General features: G+C 44.3%; 1 long non-coding RNA gene across 1 annotated transcript; it reads right to left on the reverse strand.

The window, feature by feature from the left end:
* Positions 1-12,509: 12,509 nt before the first annotated feature.
* LOC118889066 lies at positions 12,510-17,438 on the reverse strand. The gene is made up of 2 exons (XR_005018410.1): positions 17,322-17,438; positions 12,510-12,807 (listed from the first exon to the last, which is right to left on the reverse strand). It is a non-coding gene; the product is annotated as an uncharacterized LOC118889066 (long non-coding RNA).
* Between the last annotated feature and the right edge of the window lie 386 nt (positions 17,439-17,824).

The raw sequence follows: 17,824 nt of genomic DNA on the forward strand, positions 1-17,824 counted from the left end.
TGGAGTTCACATCCTGGAATGTGCACTGACAACCAGATAGAGACATCACAACCTGGGACATTGTGTTCGTCTCCTTCCTTCCTCCCTCCTTTCCTCCCTCCCTTCCTCCCTTCCCTCTTTCTTTCTTTCCCTCTTTCTCTCTCTCTCTCTCCCCTCCCTTCCTTCTCTTCCTTCCTTTCTTCTTTCTGAAAAGAAGGCCACATTTATTCCATTTCTTTTTTTTTTTAATTTTTTTTTTGGCTGCACTATGAGGCTTGTGGGATCTTAGTTCCCCGACCAGGGATTGAACCCGGGCCCTCAACAGTGAAAGCGTGGAGTCCTAACCACTGGACCACCAGGGAATTCCCTATTCCATTTCTTGAAGGTGCAGGCCTTTTATCTCCTCAGGACTTGGTGCTGTAAAAAATCACCACAACCTTATTGTCATAAAACAACACAAATATGTTATCTTACATTTCTGCAGATCAGAAGACTGGCAAGGAGTCTTGCAAGGTAAAAGTCAAGGTGTCAGCAGAGCTGGCCTCCTTCTGGAGTTCCTAAGGGAGAATCCAGTTCCTACAGGCCGCCTGCATTCCCGAGCTCATGGCCCCTTCCTCCGTCTTCAAAGTCAGCAGTGTTTCATCTTCAAATGTCTCTCTCTTTGTATTCATCTATGTCTATCTCCATCTCTCTTTGATCTCTGCTTATGTCATCACGTCACCTTTTCTGACTCCACTTCTGTCACTACATTGTGTTCTCTGACTCTTGCCTTCATGCTTCCCTCATATAAGGACACTTGTGATTACACTGGGCCTACCCAGGTAATCTGGGATAACCTCCTCATCTCAGGATGCTTAACTTAATCATACCTGCAAAGTCCCCTTTTCCGTGTAAATTAACATAATCATAGTTTCCAGGGATTAGGAAGTGGACCTCTTGGTGGGGGGCTGTTATTCAGACACCAAAGACATACATGCACATACAGCTCACAGACCTCACGTTCTGAGTCATACACTTCCAAATAGATGAGACACCTCCCACCCTGTCATATTCCTCCAAAAAGAACAGAGAGACACACATTTTGGAACACATACCCCAAAATGCTCAGAGTCCTCAATCACTTGGAATTAAACTCACCATCTGGGACATACACACACAAATTGCAGAGAGAAACACACTCTTAGACATAAACCCACAAACAGCAGCAAACTGAACAGACCTCACACCTTGGATAAACCCACACAAAGAGATCAGGAACTCACATACTGTGATAAACACTCACAAACAGATCAGAGACCTCACAACCTGAGATAGATACCCACAAACAAATCAGAGATCTCAAATCCTGCAATATATACCCACCATCAAGTCAGAGACCTCATATGCTAGGAAAAAAAGAACCAGAAACCAACCATAGACCTGAGATCTTACAACATACACCCATTAAAAGGTCAGAGAGCTTGTATTTTGGGACATCCTCCCAAACAGGTCAGAGGTTTCAAAACAAGGGAAATGACCCACCGAGAGCTCAGTAACCTCACAGCCTGGACATAAACACCTTCAGATCAGATAAGTATATAGATATAGACATAGATATAGATATATAGACACAGATTCACACATATATCAGCAAACAAACCAGAAATCTCATAAGCTTGGAAGTATCCTCCCAAATTTCAGAGATCTGACAACCTGGAAAATGCACACCCCCAAGAGCTCAGAGAACTCATATCCTTGGGATGAACATTCATAAAGAGTTCAGAGACCGGACACTTCCTAGGACAAGCCAAAAGCGAATGGACTAGAGAACTCAGATCCTGGGAGAACACCCTCAGACAGGTTGGAGACTTCACACTCTGGTTCACTGGCCAGTGAACACATCAGACATTTCACACCATCAGATGCTACCCACAAACAGATCAGGGCATTCACATCCTGGGAATAGACCAATAAAGGGATTACAGACCTCACCAGCCGGACATGCAGCCACAAACAGATCAGAGACCTCAAACAAATAGCTCAGAGGCCTCACACCATGTGATATACACCATCAAACAGATCAGGGAGCTGAAATCCTGGGATATGCATCCACACACAGATTAGAGACCTCACAACCTGCACATGAAGTCACAAAAAGACCACAGACTTCAAACTCTGCAACGCATACCCACAAATAGATCAGAAACCTCAAGCCCTGGGTCATATATAACAAACAGATCAGAAAGTTCACATCCTGGGATATATTCCACAATGTTGAGGTCACAGGTACCTGAGACCCACAGATGGATCAGAGACCTCAAGTCCTGCAACCCACAATCACAATCAAGTCAGAGATCTTTCAGGGTAGGAAAACACCAGAAACAGATCAGAGACCTCACATACTGGAATGTGCTCCCCAAATCAGCTCAGACACCTCACATCCTAGGACACGCACACACAAAAAATGTGTGGAGACCTCACATTCTGAGACATATCCCCACAAACAGCTACAAGACCACAAGTTCTGGGACACACACCCTCAAACATTGAAAGACCTCTCAACATGGTTCATACACCCGCACACAGATCAGAGACCTCCCACCATCAGACACACACTCACAAACAGATCACGGAGTTCACATCCTGGCATGTGCACCGACAACCAGATAGAGACATCACAACCCGGCACACTGTTCATTTCCTATCGCTGTTGTAACAAGTCACAATCTTAGTGTCATAAAACAACACCAATTCATTACCTTACGTTTCCATAGGTCAGAAGCCAAAAAATGGGTTGTGGGCAGAGCTTCATTGCTCCTGGAGGCTCTCGGGGAGAATCTGTTTCCTTGCCTTTTCCAGTACCTGAAGCTGCCTGCGTCTCTTAGCTCGTGGCCCCTTCCTCCAACTTTAAAGCCAGCAGCGTTTCATCTTCAAATCTCTCTCTCTGATCTCTACTTCTGTCATCACATCTGCTTCTCTGACTGACCGCTCTGTCTCTCTCCTATAAGCACCCTTGTGATGGCACTGTGCTCACCTGGAAAATTCAGGATAATCTCCTCCATCTCAAGATGATTACTTAATCACATCTACAAAGGACTTTTTAACTTGTTCCAGAGATTAGGACATGGACAGCTTTCAGGGACCTTTATTCCACCAACCCCAGATATACTTCCACAAGCAATTAAAAACACCCCATCCTGAGATGTATGCGCATAAGTAGCTCAAAGACCTCACATTCCGTGCCATACAATTCCAAGGAGGTCAGACACCTCCCAACCTTGGCCATACATCCAAAAAAGGAGTGAGGTACACGTTCTGTGTCACCTACCCACAAACAGGGTAGGGACCTCATAAACTGGTACATATAACCACAAAGAGAAGACATCTCACATCCTTGACAAACACACACAAAGAGATCAGAAACAAATACTGAGATAGAAAGGCGAAAACAGAACAGACACCTCATCTGAGAAATGCACCCACACACAGAAGAGAGACCTTGCATCCCGAGACATACACCCACAAACAGATCAGAGATCTCAAGTCCTGCAACACACACCCACAATCAAAGAAGAGACCTCACATTCTAGGAAAAACACCTCGAGGCTGACTGTATACCTGACATTTTCACAGAACACCCACAAAGAGTTCCGAGGGTTCGTGTCTTGGGACACAGACCCACAGAAAGATCAGAGACCTCAAGCCATGTGAAATACAGCCGTAATGAGCTTCAAACCTCACACCTGGATATACACCCCGAAACAGATCAGAGACCGCTCATTCTGGTATGTATATATGCATATACATATGTATTTATATATATGTATATGTATATATGTGTATCTATATATGTATATACATACATCACCAAATGAATCAGAAATCTCCTATTTCAGAAATACCTGTGAAACATCCAAGACCTACCAACCTAGACATAACTCAAAGACATCTCAGAGACCTCATATACATACACACAAAATCAGTGCAGACAGACTTAGAGAACAAACTTATGGTTACCAGGGGGGAAGGGTGGGGGTGTGGGATAGTTAGTGAGTGTGGGACTGACATGTACACACTGCTATATTTAAAATGGATAACCAACAAGGACCTACTGTATAGCACAGGGAACTCTGCTCAGTATTATGGAACAACCTAAATGGGAAAAGAATTTGGAAAAGAATAGGTACATATATATGTATAACTGAATCACTTTGCTATACATCTGAAACTAACACAACACTGTTCATCAACTATACTCCAATATAAAAGAAAAAGTTAAAAAAAAGTCAGTGCAGAGACCTCATATCCTGGGACATGCACTCACAAACAGAGCAGAGCCCGCATGTCCTGGGACGTACACCCACAAAAATCTCAGAGCCCACAATTTTAGGGGGACATACACTCTCAAACAGGTCAGAGACCTCTCGCCCTGGTTCACACACCCACACACAGATCAGAGACCCCCACCATCAGACACACACTCACAAACACTGTGGAGTTCACATCCTCGGACAGCCAGATAGAGACACTGCAACCCGGGACACCGTATTCGTTTCTTATTGCTGTTCTAACAAATCACCACAATCTTAGTATCATGAAAAAACACAAATTTACTTATTATATTACATTTGTGTAGGTCAGAAACCCAAAAATGGGTCTTACAGTCCTAAAGTCAGGTGCAAACACAGCTGTCTTTCTTCTGGAGACTCTAGGGAGAATCCATTTCCTTGCCTTTTCCAGTTTCCAGAGCTGCCTGCATTCTTGGTCCCTAGCTCCTTCCTACACCTGCAAAGCCATAATCACTTCATCTTCAAATCTCACTGATCTCTGACTCTGCTCCCATCACCATATCTCCTCCCCGATTAGGGCTCCCTGGTCACATGCCCTTTGCTGGGACCCATTATTTGCCCAACTACAGACATATATGCACAAACAATTAGAAATGTCACATCCTAGAATATACTCCCATCAACAGCTCAAGGACTTCACAAGCTGGGACACATACCCACAAACATCTCCATCATGAGATCACTGTATCTGACCTGGCCTGTGTCATTACTTTGCATTCCTGACAATAACCATCCTGTCCCCCTCATTTCATTGGATTACATTGGACCCACCTAGAAAATCTAAGAAAATCTCCCCATCTCAATATACTTAACTTAATCACATCTGCAAAGTACCTTTTAACATGTAAGGTCACATCTTCACAGTTTCCAAGGATGAGAACATGAGACAAGGATTACGACATCTTTAGGAGGCCTTAAGTCAGCAGAGCAGAGACATACACACACAATTAGAGACCTCACATCACAAAACACACACCTCCAAAAAGCTCGAAAAGCTAAAATCCTGGGGCATACACCAGAAATAGCTCACATCCCTCATCTGGAGTCAGGCATCTAGAAAGTAATCAGAGACCTTCTACCCTCAGACATATATCTAAAGACAGCAGAGAGATGTACATTGTGGGACATATACCCACAAACAGGTCTGGGACATCACAAATTGGGACACACACCCACAAACAGACAGACCTCACACCCTTGACTAACACGTAAAAGAGACCAGAAAAAGAAACTTCACATACTGTGATACACACACAAATGGATCAAAGACCTCATCTGAGAAATACAACCAAAAATGGCTCAGAGACCTCAAACCCAGCAATAAGAACCTACAACACGTTAGAGAGCTCATATAAAGTAATGAGCTCATATAAGTAATTAAAGATACTTGACATCTTGGGGCATATACCGATAAGGAGATGAGAGAGCTCAAATCCTAGGGCACATACCTGCAAACAGATCAGAGACCTCAACCCTGAGACATACATCCAAAAAGAGCTTGGGGGCTTCCCTGGTGGCGCAGTGGTTGAGAATCTGCCTGCCAATGCAGGGGACACGGGTTCGAGGCCTGGTCTGGGAAGATCCCACATGCCGCAGAGCAACTGGGCCCGTGAGCCACAATTACTGAGCCTGCGCGTCTGGAGCCTGTGCTCCGCAACAAGAGAGGCCGCGATAGTGAGAGGCCCGCGCACCGCGATGAAGAGTGGCCCCCACTTGCCGCAACTAGAGAAGGCCCTCGCACAGAGACGAAGACCCAACACAGCCATAAATAAATAAATAAATAAAAACTTTTCCTTTAAAAAAAAAAAAAGCTTGGAAACCTCATACCTTGGTTATACACACTTTAACACATAATAAACCTCTCATCCTGTTATATGTTTGAGCATATAAATCAGAAATCTCATACGCTTGCAAATAACACCAAAAGCATCAGAGATCTAACACCCTGGGGTATACAACCTCCAACAGTTCAGGGAACTCACGCCTGGGATGTACATCCACAAAGGGCTCTGAGACCTCACGTCCTAGGACCTGTATTCAGAAACAGATCAGAGAACTCACATCCTGGGAAAACATCCTCAAACACATCAGAGTCCTTCTAACCTGGTTCATTTACCAGAAAACAGATCTGAATCTTCACACCATTAGACATATACCACACCGCCCCCTCCTGACACACACACAAAGATCAGACAGTTCACATCCTGGGATACACCTCAACAAACAGATTAGAGACCTCACAACCTGGACATGTAACCACAAAGAGACCACAGACCTCAAACCCTGCAATCTATGCCTTCAAAAAGATGAGAGATCTCACACTCTGAGAAATATACCAACAGAACAGGCGACGTCACGGGATATACTCCAGAACACATCAGAGACCGTATACAACCAGACACCCACAACTAGATCAGAGATCTCAAATCCTGCAACGTACACTCACACAAGCACGTCAGAGACCAGACATGCTATGAAAAAGAGCCATAAATAGATCACAGAACGAATATCTTGTGACATATACCTGCAAAGAGATCAGAGAGCTCATAGACAAGGACAGGTACTCACAAGAGATCAGAGGATTCGGGCCAAGGGACGTACACTCACAGTGAGCTCTTTGAAACCTCACAACCTGGATATTCATAACTAAACAGATTAGAGACCTCATATTCTGGTAGATGTACCACCAAGGAAAGCAGAAAGTTCACTATCATCAGAAATACCTCCAAAACACACCAGAGACCTAATAACCTGGAATGCAAACCACAGACATCTTAAAGACCTCATATACTATGGGAGTTCCCCAGCAGTCCAGTGGTTAGGTCTCAGTGCTTTCACTGCCATGGACCTGGGTTCAATCCCTGGTCTAGGGAACTAAGATCCCACAAGCCACAAGGCCAAAAAAAGACCTCATATACTGGACATACACTCTGAATCAGCTCAGAGACCTCACATCCTAGGACACATACAGATTGGAGACCTCACATTCTGAGACATAAACCAACAAACAGCTCAGAGACCACAAATTTGGGGACACACACCCTCATACCATCAGACGCACATTCACAGATGATGGAGTTATCATCCTGGGATGTGCACTTACAACCAGATAGAGACATCACAACCCGGGACACTATGCTCATTTCCTATCACTGCTGTAACAAATTACTACAATCTTAGTGTCGTAAAACAACACTAATTTATTATCTTACATTTCTATAGGTCAGAGACCCAAAATTGAGTCTTACAGAGATAAAATCAAGTTGTTGGCAGAGCTACCTTCCTCCAGGAGGCTCCAAGAGAGAATGCACTTCCTTGCATTTTCCAGTTTTAGAGGCTGTCTGCAGTCTTTGGCTCATGGCCCCTTCCTCCATCTTCAAAGCCAGCAGTGTTTCATCTTCAAATGTCTCTCTGATCCCTTTGCTTTCTGCTTCAGGTGTCATATCTCCTTCTCTGACTTTGCTTCCAACATGACATCACCTTCTTTGACAGCTTGCATTGTCACAGTGTTATTTCTGACTCTCACCATCCTGCCTCCCACACATAAGGACCTTAGTGATTACACTGGGCCCACCTGGATAATCCAGGATAAACTCCCAGCATTAAGGTGATTAACGTAACTGCATCTGCAAAGTCCCTTCTGCCAGAAAGTTAACATAGTCACAGGCTCCAGGGATTGAGACATGGATATCGCTGAGGGCCAGTCTTCAGCTGAACAGAGACATACGTGCATAGACGCATATCCTGGGATACACACACCCACAAACTAATCAGGGAGCTCACACCTGAAATATACACCCACAAACAGATCAGGGACCTAAAAACCTGGAAAATATAGCCATAAAGAAATTACAGGGACTTCCCTGGTGGCGCAGTGGTTAAGAATCCGCCTGCCAATGCAGGGGACACGGGTTCGAGCCCTGGTCCGGGAAGATCCCACGTGCCGTGGAACAACTAAGCCCGTGCACCGCAACTACTGAGCCTGTGCTCTAGAGCCCATGTGCTGCAACTACTGAGCCCACGTGCTGCAACTACTGAAGCCCACACGCCTAGAGCCCGTGCACTGCAACAAGAGAAGCCACCGCAATGAGAAGCCCACACACCACAACGAAGAGTAGTCCCTGCTCGCCGCAACTAGAGAAAGCCCATGTGCAGCAACGAAGACCCAACGCAGCAAAAAATAAAAAAAAAAAATCACAGACCTCAAATCCTGCAACATAAGCCTACAAACAGTTCAGAGACCTCACGTGCGGGGTAGTACACCCAGAAATAGATTAGCATTCTCACACCAGCACATATACTGACAAACATGTGAGAGTCCTCAAAGCCTGGTACATACACTCATAAAGAGTTCAGATATATCACTTGCTGGAATTCACTTCTAAACAGATCAGAAACCTCACAATATATACCCACAAACCCGTCACGACCCTCCCTCCCTGGGACATACACACACAAAGAGCTCAGACACCTCACTCTGGGACATTTACCACCAAGCAGATGAGAGACTTCAAGTCCTGGAATATAAAACAAACAGATCAGAGCACCTACATCCCCGACAAAATTCGTGAGCAGACATCACATACTGAAACATAGGAATGAACAGAGAAGGGACTTCATACCATGAAACACAACCACAGAGAGGTCACAAACCTTACACTCTCTGGACGTACACACCCTAAGAGATCTAAGACTTCATATTCTATGGTATGTACCCAAAAACAAATCAGAAATCTCAAATCTTGGGAAATAATCCTCCTAGCAGATCAGAGAACTCACAGCGTGGGATGTACACCCATTAAAAAGTAGAGAAACACACAAATGATCAGAGACCTTAAATCCTGGGAATTAGGCCCACAACGAGATCTGAGACCTTACATCCTGGGATATGTACCCTAAAACAGATTAGAAATCTCACCCCTGGACAAACATACACAAACAGATCAGAGACTTCACATCCTGGGACAAATGCCTACAAACAGCTGGGGTTCTTACATCCTGGGACATAAATGCACAATCAGATCAGGCCTTACACCCTTGACAAACACACACAAACAGATCAGAGACCCCCATTCTGTGATGTACACCCACAAAGAGATTAGGAACCTCACAACCTGAGACATACATACATAATATATCAGAGAACTCAAATCCTGCAGTATCCACCAAAAACAGATTAGAGACCCCACATACTGGGAAAAACATTCAGAAAAGAAGCAGAGTCCTCTCAAATTGGAATATATCACTCAAAAGGGAGGAGAGAGCTCATATCCTGGGAGTACACCTACAAATAAATTAGGGGCCTCACATCACAGGACATACACCCTTACACAGGTGAGAGACCTTACCTCTCTCATTGGGGAAATACATTGAGGAATAGATGAGAACCTCACATCAAGGGATATACACCCCCAAAAAGATAAGAGACATCACATCATGGGACATATACTTGCGAACAAGTTGGCAATGTCAACTCTAGGAATTAAATCCATAAATCAGAAACCTTACACCCAAGGACTCACAACCACAAACAGGTCAAAGACGACATTTTTTTACACACACCCATGTAAGAGACCTCACATATAGGAACATACAATGACAAACAGTCACAGACCTCACATCCTGGAACATACAATGACAAAAAAGGTCATAACCCTCAAAAGGTCATAAACCAGTAAATAATCCCCCAAACCGATCAGAGACCTCACACCATGGGACCTATACCCAAAAAGACCTCATAAGCCTCACACACTGAGACATAACCCACAAACAGAAAGAAACCTTACAACCAGGTTCATTCAACCCACAAACATATCAGAGGACTTACATTTTTGACATACACCCATGAACGATACCTCACATACTGGTAATTACAGTGACAAGAAGATCACAGATCTCAGATCCTGGGACCAATATGCACAAACAAATCAGTGACCTCTCACTCTGGGACAGACACCCACAAACATATCAGAGCTCTCCCATTCTGGTGAATATACCCACAAATAGATCAGGACCTCACAACTGAGACCTATACACACAAAGAGATTGGAGACCTCACATCCTGGGATATTGCAGAAACAATCCAGATACCTAAAATTCCAAGACATAAAGCCACAAACACAACACAGACATCACACCTGGGAATTATAACCATAAGAGATGAAAGACTTCAAACTCTTGATACGGCTATGAAAAGATCAGAGACCTTACATACAGAGACTTATATGGACAAACAAATCAGGAACTTCTTACTGTGGGACACACACCCAGAAACAGATCAGAGTCCTCATGCTCTGGGAAATACACCCACCAACAGACCTTGACATACACAAAGGAAGACAGACCTACATACTAGTGTACAGCAACAAAACAGATCAGAGACCTTACATTCTAGGAAATATACCACCCAACAGACCAGAGACCTCACACCTTGGGATATATACCAACAAAGAGCTCAGAGACTTTTCACCATGGGATACACATGCCCAAAGAGGTCAGACACCTACATCATAGGTCATACAGCCACAAACATACTTGAGAACTCACATTATGCAAAACCCCCCAAAAAAACACAGGTCAGAGACCTCATTCCCTGGGACATATGAACACAAAAGTATCAGAGAGCTCATATCCTTGACATATACCCATGAAGAGAGACGTCACATACTGAGACATATACAGGGACAGAGAGATCTGAGACCTCATTCTGGGACACATACCCAGAAATAGATGACAGATTTCACATTGTGGGACATACACCCACAAAGAGTTCAAGGAACTTACATATGGGGAACTATACCCACAAACATTTTAGAGATCTCACACCCACACCCACAAACACAGCAGAGACCTCACACTCTGGGACATACACCCTCAGATAGAATAGTCCTCACATCCTGCAACACACACTTAACAAACAGATCAGAGTACTTATACCCCCAGAAAACCACAACCAAAAAAGCTCAGAAATATAACAACCAGGGAAATATATCCACAAAGAGCTCAGAGACCTCATATCTTGGGACATATACCACAAAGAGATCAGAGAGCTCACACACAGGCACATACACCCACAAAGAGATCAGAGCTCTAACATCCAAGGGCATAAACCCCAAAAACAGATCAGAGACTTTATACATTTGACATACACCCAAGAAGAGAGATCTCACATCCTGTGACATACAATGACAAACAGATCAGAGACCTCATACCCTGAGATATATACCCACAAGCAGATCAGAAACCTTATACCATTGGACATATACCCACAACAGAGCAAAAACCTCACGCCCTGGACATATACACCCAAATAGATCAGAGAACTCACACCCTGGAATATACACCCACAACCAAATCAGAAATCTCTCATCCTGGGAAACAAACACCCAAACAGATCAGAGAGACATCATAACCTGAGACACACACTCAAAGAGCTCAGATACCTCACACCCTGGTATATATACCCATGAACAGAGACGTCATATACTGCAACATTCAGTCACAGTCATGTCCGGGATCCCACACATTTGGGACATACATCCACAAACAGCACAGGAACCTTACAACACAGATAAATCGTTTAGAGAGCTGAAGCCCTAGGACACAGATTCCCCCTGCCCTCAAAATCAGTAATATCAATATCTGGACACAGACCCTCAAACACCACAGAAACTTCATATCCAGGAACTCAGTGGCCCAAACAGCTCTGACACCCAGTGCCCTGGAAGCAGACTCTAGTCACCTTGGTGATATCTCTTTCTAGGACATAAAAATCCATATACCTCAAAGAAGAAACAAAACCTGTACACAGTCCTTCAAAGAGTTCAAGGCTGTGAAACCTGAGACACAGACTCCCAAACACCTCAATGCCCTCATATCCAGAACAGACTGCTAGAGGGCTCAGAGACTTCAAATCCTGGACCCAAGTACAAAGTATTTTAGAGACGTCATACCCTGGGATTAAGGATCCCAAATAGTTATGATCACATTCTAGACATGAACAGAAAAACAGCCCAGAACTCCCTTAATTTTGGACCTAGATCCTCAAATAGTTCAGAGATCTAAAACACAGAGAGAGAACCCAAAGAGATCAGAGACCTAAAAATGTGAAACACTGAATGCTTAAAACATGCAGATATGGATACAGGTTACAAAAAACTCAGGAAACTGGAACCCTGAACAGAGACTCTCAAAGAGCTCGGAAACACCACAAATTACCCCAAAATTTAGCAGCTTAAAACAATGGTAAACATTAATTATCTCACACAGTTTTGGGGAGTCAGGAACTCAGAGCAGCTTAGCTGCATCATTCTGGCTTTGGTCTCTTAGGCTGCAGTCATCTGAAGGCTGGAGTGGGGACAGAGGCTCCACTTCCATTTTGGATCACTCACATGGCTGGTGGGTTAGTGCTGGCTTTTGGCTGAGGTGCCTCAGTTCTGTGGTACAGGTGTCTCCCCAAGGGGCTGCTTGAGTGTCCTCACAACATGGTGGCTGGCTTCCACTAGAGCAAGAGATCTAAGAAAGAGCAAGGCAGAAGCCAAAATGCCTTTTAAACTTCCCTCTAAGTAAACAATGCTTTGCTGCACCCACAAATTGGTAAGTTTTATTATCATTTTCATTTCATGCAAACTATTTTTAAAATTTCTCTTCAGGCTTCTTTGACTCACTGAGCCTCTGCACCCTCCCCCTCAGACCCTGCCTCTTGCATAAATGCACAAACCTGTCTCTCTTATAACCAGACTTACAGTTTTCACAAAAGGAACATTTTTTCCTCACTGTGTACCCTTGCCTCATGGTATACAGCCTATTATGTCTGTTCTCAAGAGAACAGCTGAAGTAAAATTGTGGATTTCGTAGAGATGGAGACACAATTCTGGAGAGTGTCTACTCTTTCTTGAACCCAACATATATTTTCAGTAAATGATATGTGCACGTTACTCCTACATTCCAACTGAGACAATCTCAGACCCACACTGGCCCCTGGCCAGAGATGGCACTTACCTGGATTGCATCCTTCCCCTGACCCCTGAATTCTGCTTTCAGAAGTCAGGGGATTGTAGGTGCGTGGATTGTACGTTGTCCTATTGACTCAGAGAAGTCTTGTAAAACCTCAGCAAATTAAGGTTTAGAAAGATGATCCAAAAAATTAGACTCTCCTACCATCCAACCAGGACTTGGGGGTTCCAGACTCTGAAATAGGGTCTACCAGGCTCCAAAACCCATGTGTACTGGGTGTGAACTGGTAGTACTAGGTGTGAACAAGGCCTGAGGGGAGATGGACCCCAACATCCATATGAGCAATGTCCATCCTGAGAGACAGGGGTCTCCACTCTGGAGCTGGTGTCAGGAGACACAACAAATACCTCCCTATAATACGATCTCCACAAAGCGTGTCAAAGGAGACCCTGTGACCTCCAGAACAAAGGGCAAGACAGGTTCTGAAGGAATCCGACCACCTATACTTCATGATCCAGACGAGGAAGCTGGGCTTGCTATGAATCCATGTGAAGGAGTTCACAACCAATCACGTGACCCCCACCTCTCACTGCCTTTCTGAAATGGCCAGGGATGGTGGGGGTGCCACAAACACCTCATGTCTGGATTTTGGTACATGATGAGGTCACTCATTCCTGACACAGCACCCTAGAAAGCTCAGAGCTTTCAAACATTGGGGCAGAGACCCGGAGACAGACCAGAGACTTCCCATTCTGAGACACAGATCCAAACATCTCTCAGAGAACACAAACCTCAGAAAAAGACCCCTAACTGCTCAAACACGTCACACCCTAGCCCCCAGGGAATATGTAGCAATATCTAGGGACAGTTTTGGTTGTCAAGGCTGGGAGGGCAGAGGTGCTATTGGCATCTAGTGAGTGGAGATCAGGGGTGATGCTTGTCAGTGCTCTTTAGCCAAAGACCCCCACCCCCAGGAACATACCTGTAGTTAAACAAGTTGGGCTTATTACTCATCGCAGTGAAGAAGAACGTGGGGAACCATGGGACATCTTGGTAAGAGGGTGTTCGAAAGAACGGATCACAGAATCTGGGCTTCAGTTGAGTGGTTTGGGGGAGGGTCTAAGGAAGTGGTGGCTCACTCTAGATTGGAGGCTGTCAGAAAGTGAGGGAAACTTTGATTGGGTATCTCAGTAAACCTTTAAATCTATGGGGAGGGCAGACTAGAGTAAGGATAAAGCTGAAATTGACAGGGGAGCAGCAGTCACTCATTTTAACCAAAAGAGGGGAATATTTGGTATCTTGTGGGTGGCACAGCGAACTTGTTTTTGTCTGTGCTTAGATAACATTATAAAGTGGCTTTGCTTTGTCTCATTTTAGCATGGTCTCAGAATAATCTTGTCTGAGGTTAGTATTCTGTGAGATTGTTTATGTCTAATAAGAGAATAACATAGCCTAGCTGTGAGTGCCAGGATAGCTTCTGAATGTTGGGGGCTGCTCCCTCCCTCTCTCCCTCCTTTCCTTTCTTTCTCATGCTAAACATCTGTTATGGGTTGAATTGTGTCCCCTCAAAATTCACATGTCGAAGTCCTAATCCCTAGGACCTCAGAATGTGACCTTATTTGGAAATAGGGTCATTGCAGATGTAAGACGAGGTCATACCGGAGTGGGGTGAGCCCCTAATGCAGTATGACTGGTGTCTTTATAAAAAGGGAAATTTGGGCACAGAGACACACACAGGGAGAACGTCATGTGAAGATTAAGGCAGAGATCAGGGTGATGCAGCAAAAGCCAAGGAACATCAGACTGCCAGCAAACCACCAGAAGCTAGGAGAAAGGCATGGAACAGATTCTCAGCCCTCAGAAGGAACCAACGTGACTGACACCTTGATCTCGGACTTCCAGCCTTCAGAACTGTGAGAAAATAAATTTCTGTTGTTTGAGATACCTAGTTTGCGGTACTATTTTTTACAGCAGCCCTAGCAAATGAATACAACATCCTACAATGCCCCCCGTAAAGAATTTTCCAATCCAAAATGTCAGTAGTGCGTGGTGATCATTTTGTAATGTATAGAAATATCAAATCGTTATGCTGTACACCTGGAACTAACATAGTGTTGTAGGTCAATTATACTTCAATTTAAAAATGTATTATTTATCCACTTATTCTTTTTTTTCAGTGTATTCGTCTTTTTTTTTTTAAGTTTAACGATTGTTTTAATTCTGCTATGAATAACAGAAATCTATCCACACTGGCTTAAAACACAGAGGGTTTTTCTTATTCTTTCACACATTTTATTTCGTTTTTTAATTTAATTTTTTATTTTATATTGGAGTACAGTTGATTTACAATGTTGTGTTTGTTTCAGGTGTACAGCAAAGTGATTCAGTTATACATATACATATATCCATTCTTTTTCCGATTCTTTTCCCATATAGGTTATTACAGAATACTGAGAAGAGTTCCCTGTGCTATACATATCCACTTATTCTTGATTTGGGGAAAATTCATCTAGAATACCATAATCCAAACATTCATGGTCTGAGTTTTCACTTACATAATAAATTTCAGCAATATCCAAAAAAAAACCCAAAAACTGTCAATAGTGCGGAGGTTGAGGAACCCTGCCTTAGATACAGAACCCGAAAGTACTTACTAACCTCAGAATCTCTGATAAAGACCAATAAAAAGTAACTGAGAGTACACACAGCTTTGGACATAGACCCCCAAAGTGCTCAAAGACCTCACACCCTGAATACAGAAGCCTAAACAGCTCAGAGAAGACATGCCCTCAAGAGACCCCTAACAAGTCAAAGACAACATTCTCTGGGGCAGAAACCACCAAGAAGATGAAAAACCTAGCATCTAGAAACAGACACCAAATGCTCAGAGATATCATAGCATGGGACGCAGACCCCAAGAGAGCTCTGGGTCTCAAGAGCTCAGATATTTCACACCTTGGACACACACCAAATAGGTGAACAACACCTCATGAACAATAGTATCATTAATTTCCTGCTTTTAAAATTGTATTATGGTTATGTGAGTTCTTTACATTAGGGGAAGCTGAGCAAAGGGTATACAAGAACTCTGCACTATTTTTGCAATTTTTCTCTAAGTCTAAAATGATTTTAAAATAAATTTTTAAAGGAAAAAAAGATCAAAGAACACAAATGGGAATTTATAAAACTTAAATACATCATTCCACAAGCTCAGAAAACAATATTAAGCCCTTTCAGTAGTCAGAGAAATGCCAAAAAACAAAAATGAAATTCAACTTTAAGGGAAAAAAAAAACCCCGGCATACCCAAGGACAAAGACCCTCAAAGAGCTTAGAGACTTCACACCCTGGCACAGAGATCCACAAACGTCTGGAAGACCTAAACCCCTGTGACGCAGACCCCCAAAGCAGCTGAGAGAAATTTCACAGTCTGCTCATAGATGTCATGCCCTGAACTGAGATTCCAAAAAATGAGATTTCACATTCTGGACACAGTCCTTCAAACTGCACACAGCATATAATAACCACCTTATGAGCTGACTGACTTGAGAACCACTCTCCTCCTACTCACACTCAGCCAAACACCTCCCCTGCCTGATGCTTAAAATCCCATCATTAAAAAGTTTACTCCTTTGACTTAAGACTTGCTTCCCTTCAAAATTCTCCTTTAATTGCCACACACCCCTCTATCCTAGAGCATGAAATCACGCATTGCTCTCTAGTCATTTATGGCCCAACCCCTCACCCTACTCCTACACACACACCACCACCACACACCCCCAGTCAGGCCTGGTCCAGAGTGGGCAGGAAACCTCCAAGTCATCCTCTCCGCGGGGAGGAGGGGATGGCTTGAAGGAGGATCATGAGGTCGCCTTGAACCTTCGCTGCAGGACTCAGACCTACAGAAGCAGCCTGATACAACGATGTCAGGAACCCTGGAGAAGAATTTTTCTCAGTGCTGTTGTGAATGGTGAATGGATCCTCTCATCAATATAATGGGACGTAATAAGCATTGTTTTAAAAAGAGAAAGAACAGGTAGAAAAGAATAGAAAAGATTACCCGACACATTCTGTGCCAGCCAATAATGCCAGCTTCTTTTACAGGTGCGCAAACTGAAGTTCCTAGATAGGATTCGAACCTACAGTCTCCAGTAGCCAAAGCCCTGCCTCAGCAACCCCGAACTCCAACCCGGGAACCACAGCGCCTGCGCCGAACCAGCAGCCAATGGCAGCCCGGAGCCCGAGGACCCAGCTTGCAGCCTATACGTGATTCCGGAAAACCTCGGTACCCTGGAAGAGCTTGGGTAAGCAATCTAGCGGCGGCCAGTCAGACCCTCAGAGCAGGATTTGATCCCGCCCTACTCATCCAGGAGCCAATCACCGCTCCGCGCCCTTCCACCCACTCCACACCCCCGCTGTTGATTAGAATCGGTAGAGCCAACCCAGGCGGGACCAGACGGCGGCTTCCAGATAGGTGGGGGCTCTATGCCGAGGGTGGAGTTCCCCCCACCCCAGCCCCCGGGGCCAAGGCCAGTCAGGGCATCGCCATTCTCTCCGTCTGGG

The sequence above is a fragment of the Balaenoptera musculus genome, chromosome X (assembly GCF_009873245.2).
Source record: "Balaenoptera musculus isolate JJ_BM4_2016_0621 chromosome X, mBalMus1.pri.v3, whole genome shotgun sequence".
In the NCBI taxonomy this organism is placed as follows: Eukaryota; Metazoa; Chordata; class Mammalia; order Artiodactyla; family Balaenopteridae; genus Balaenoptera; species Balaenoptera musculus.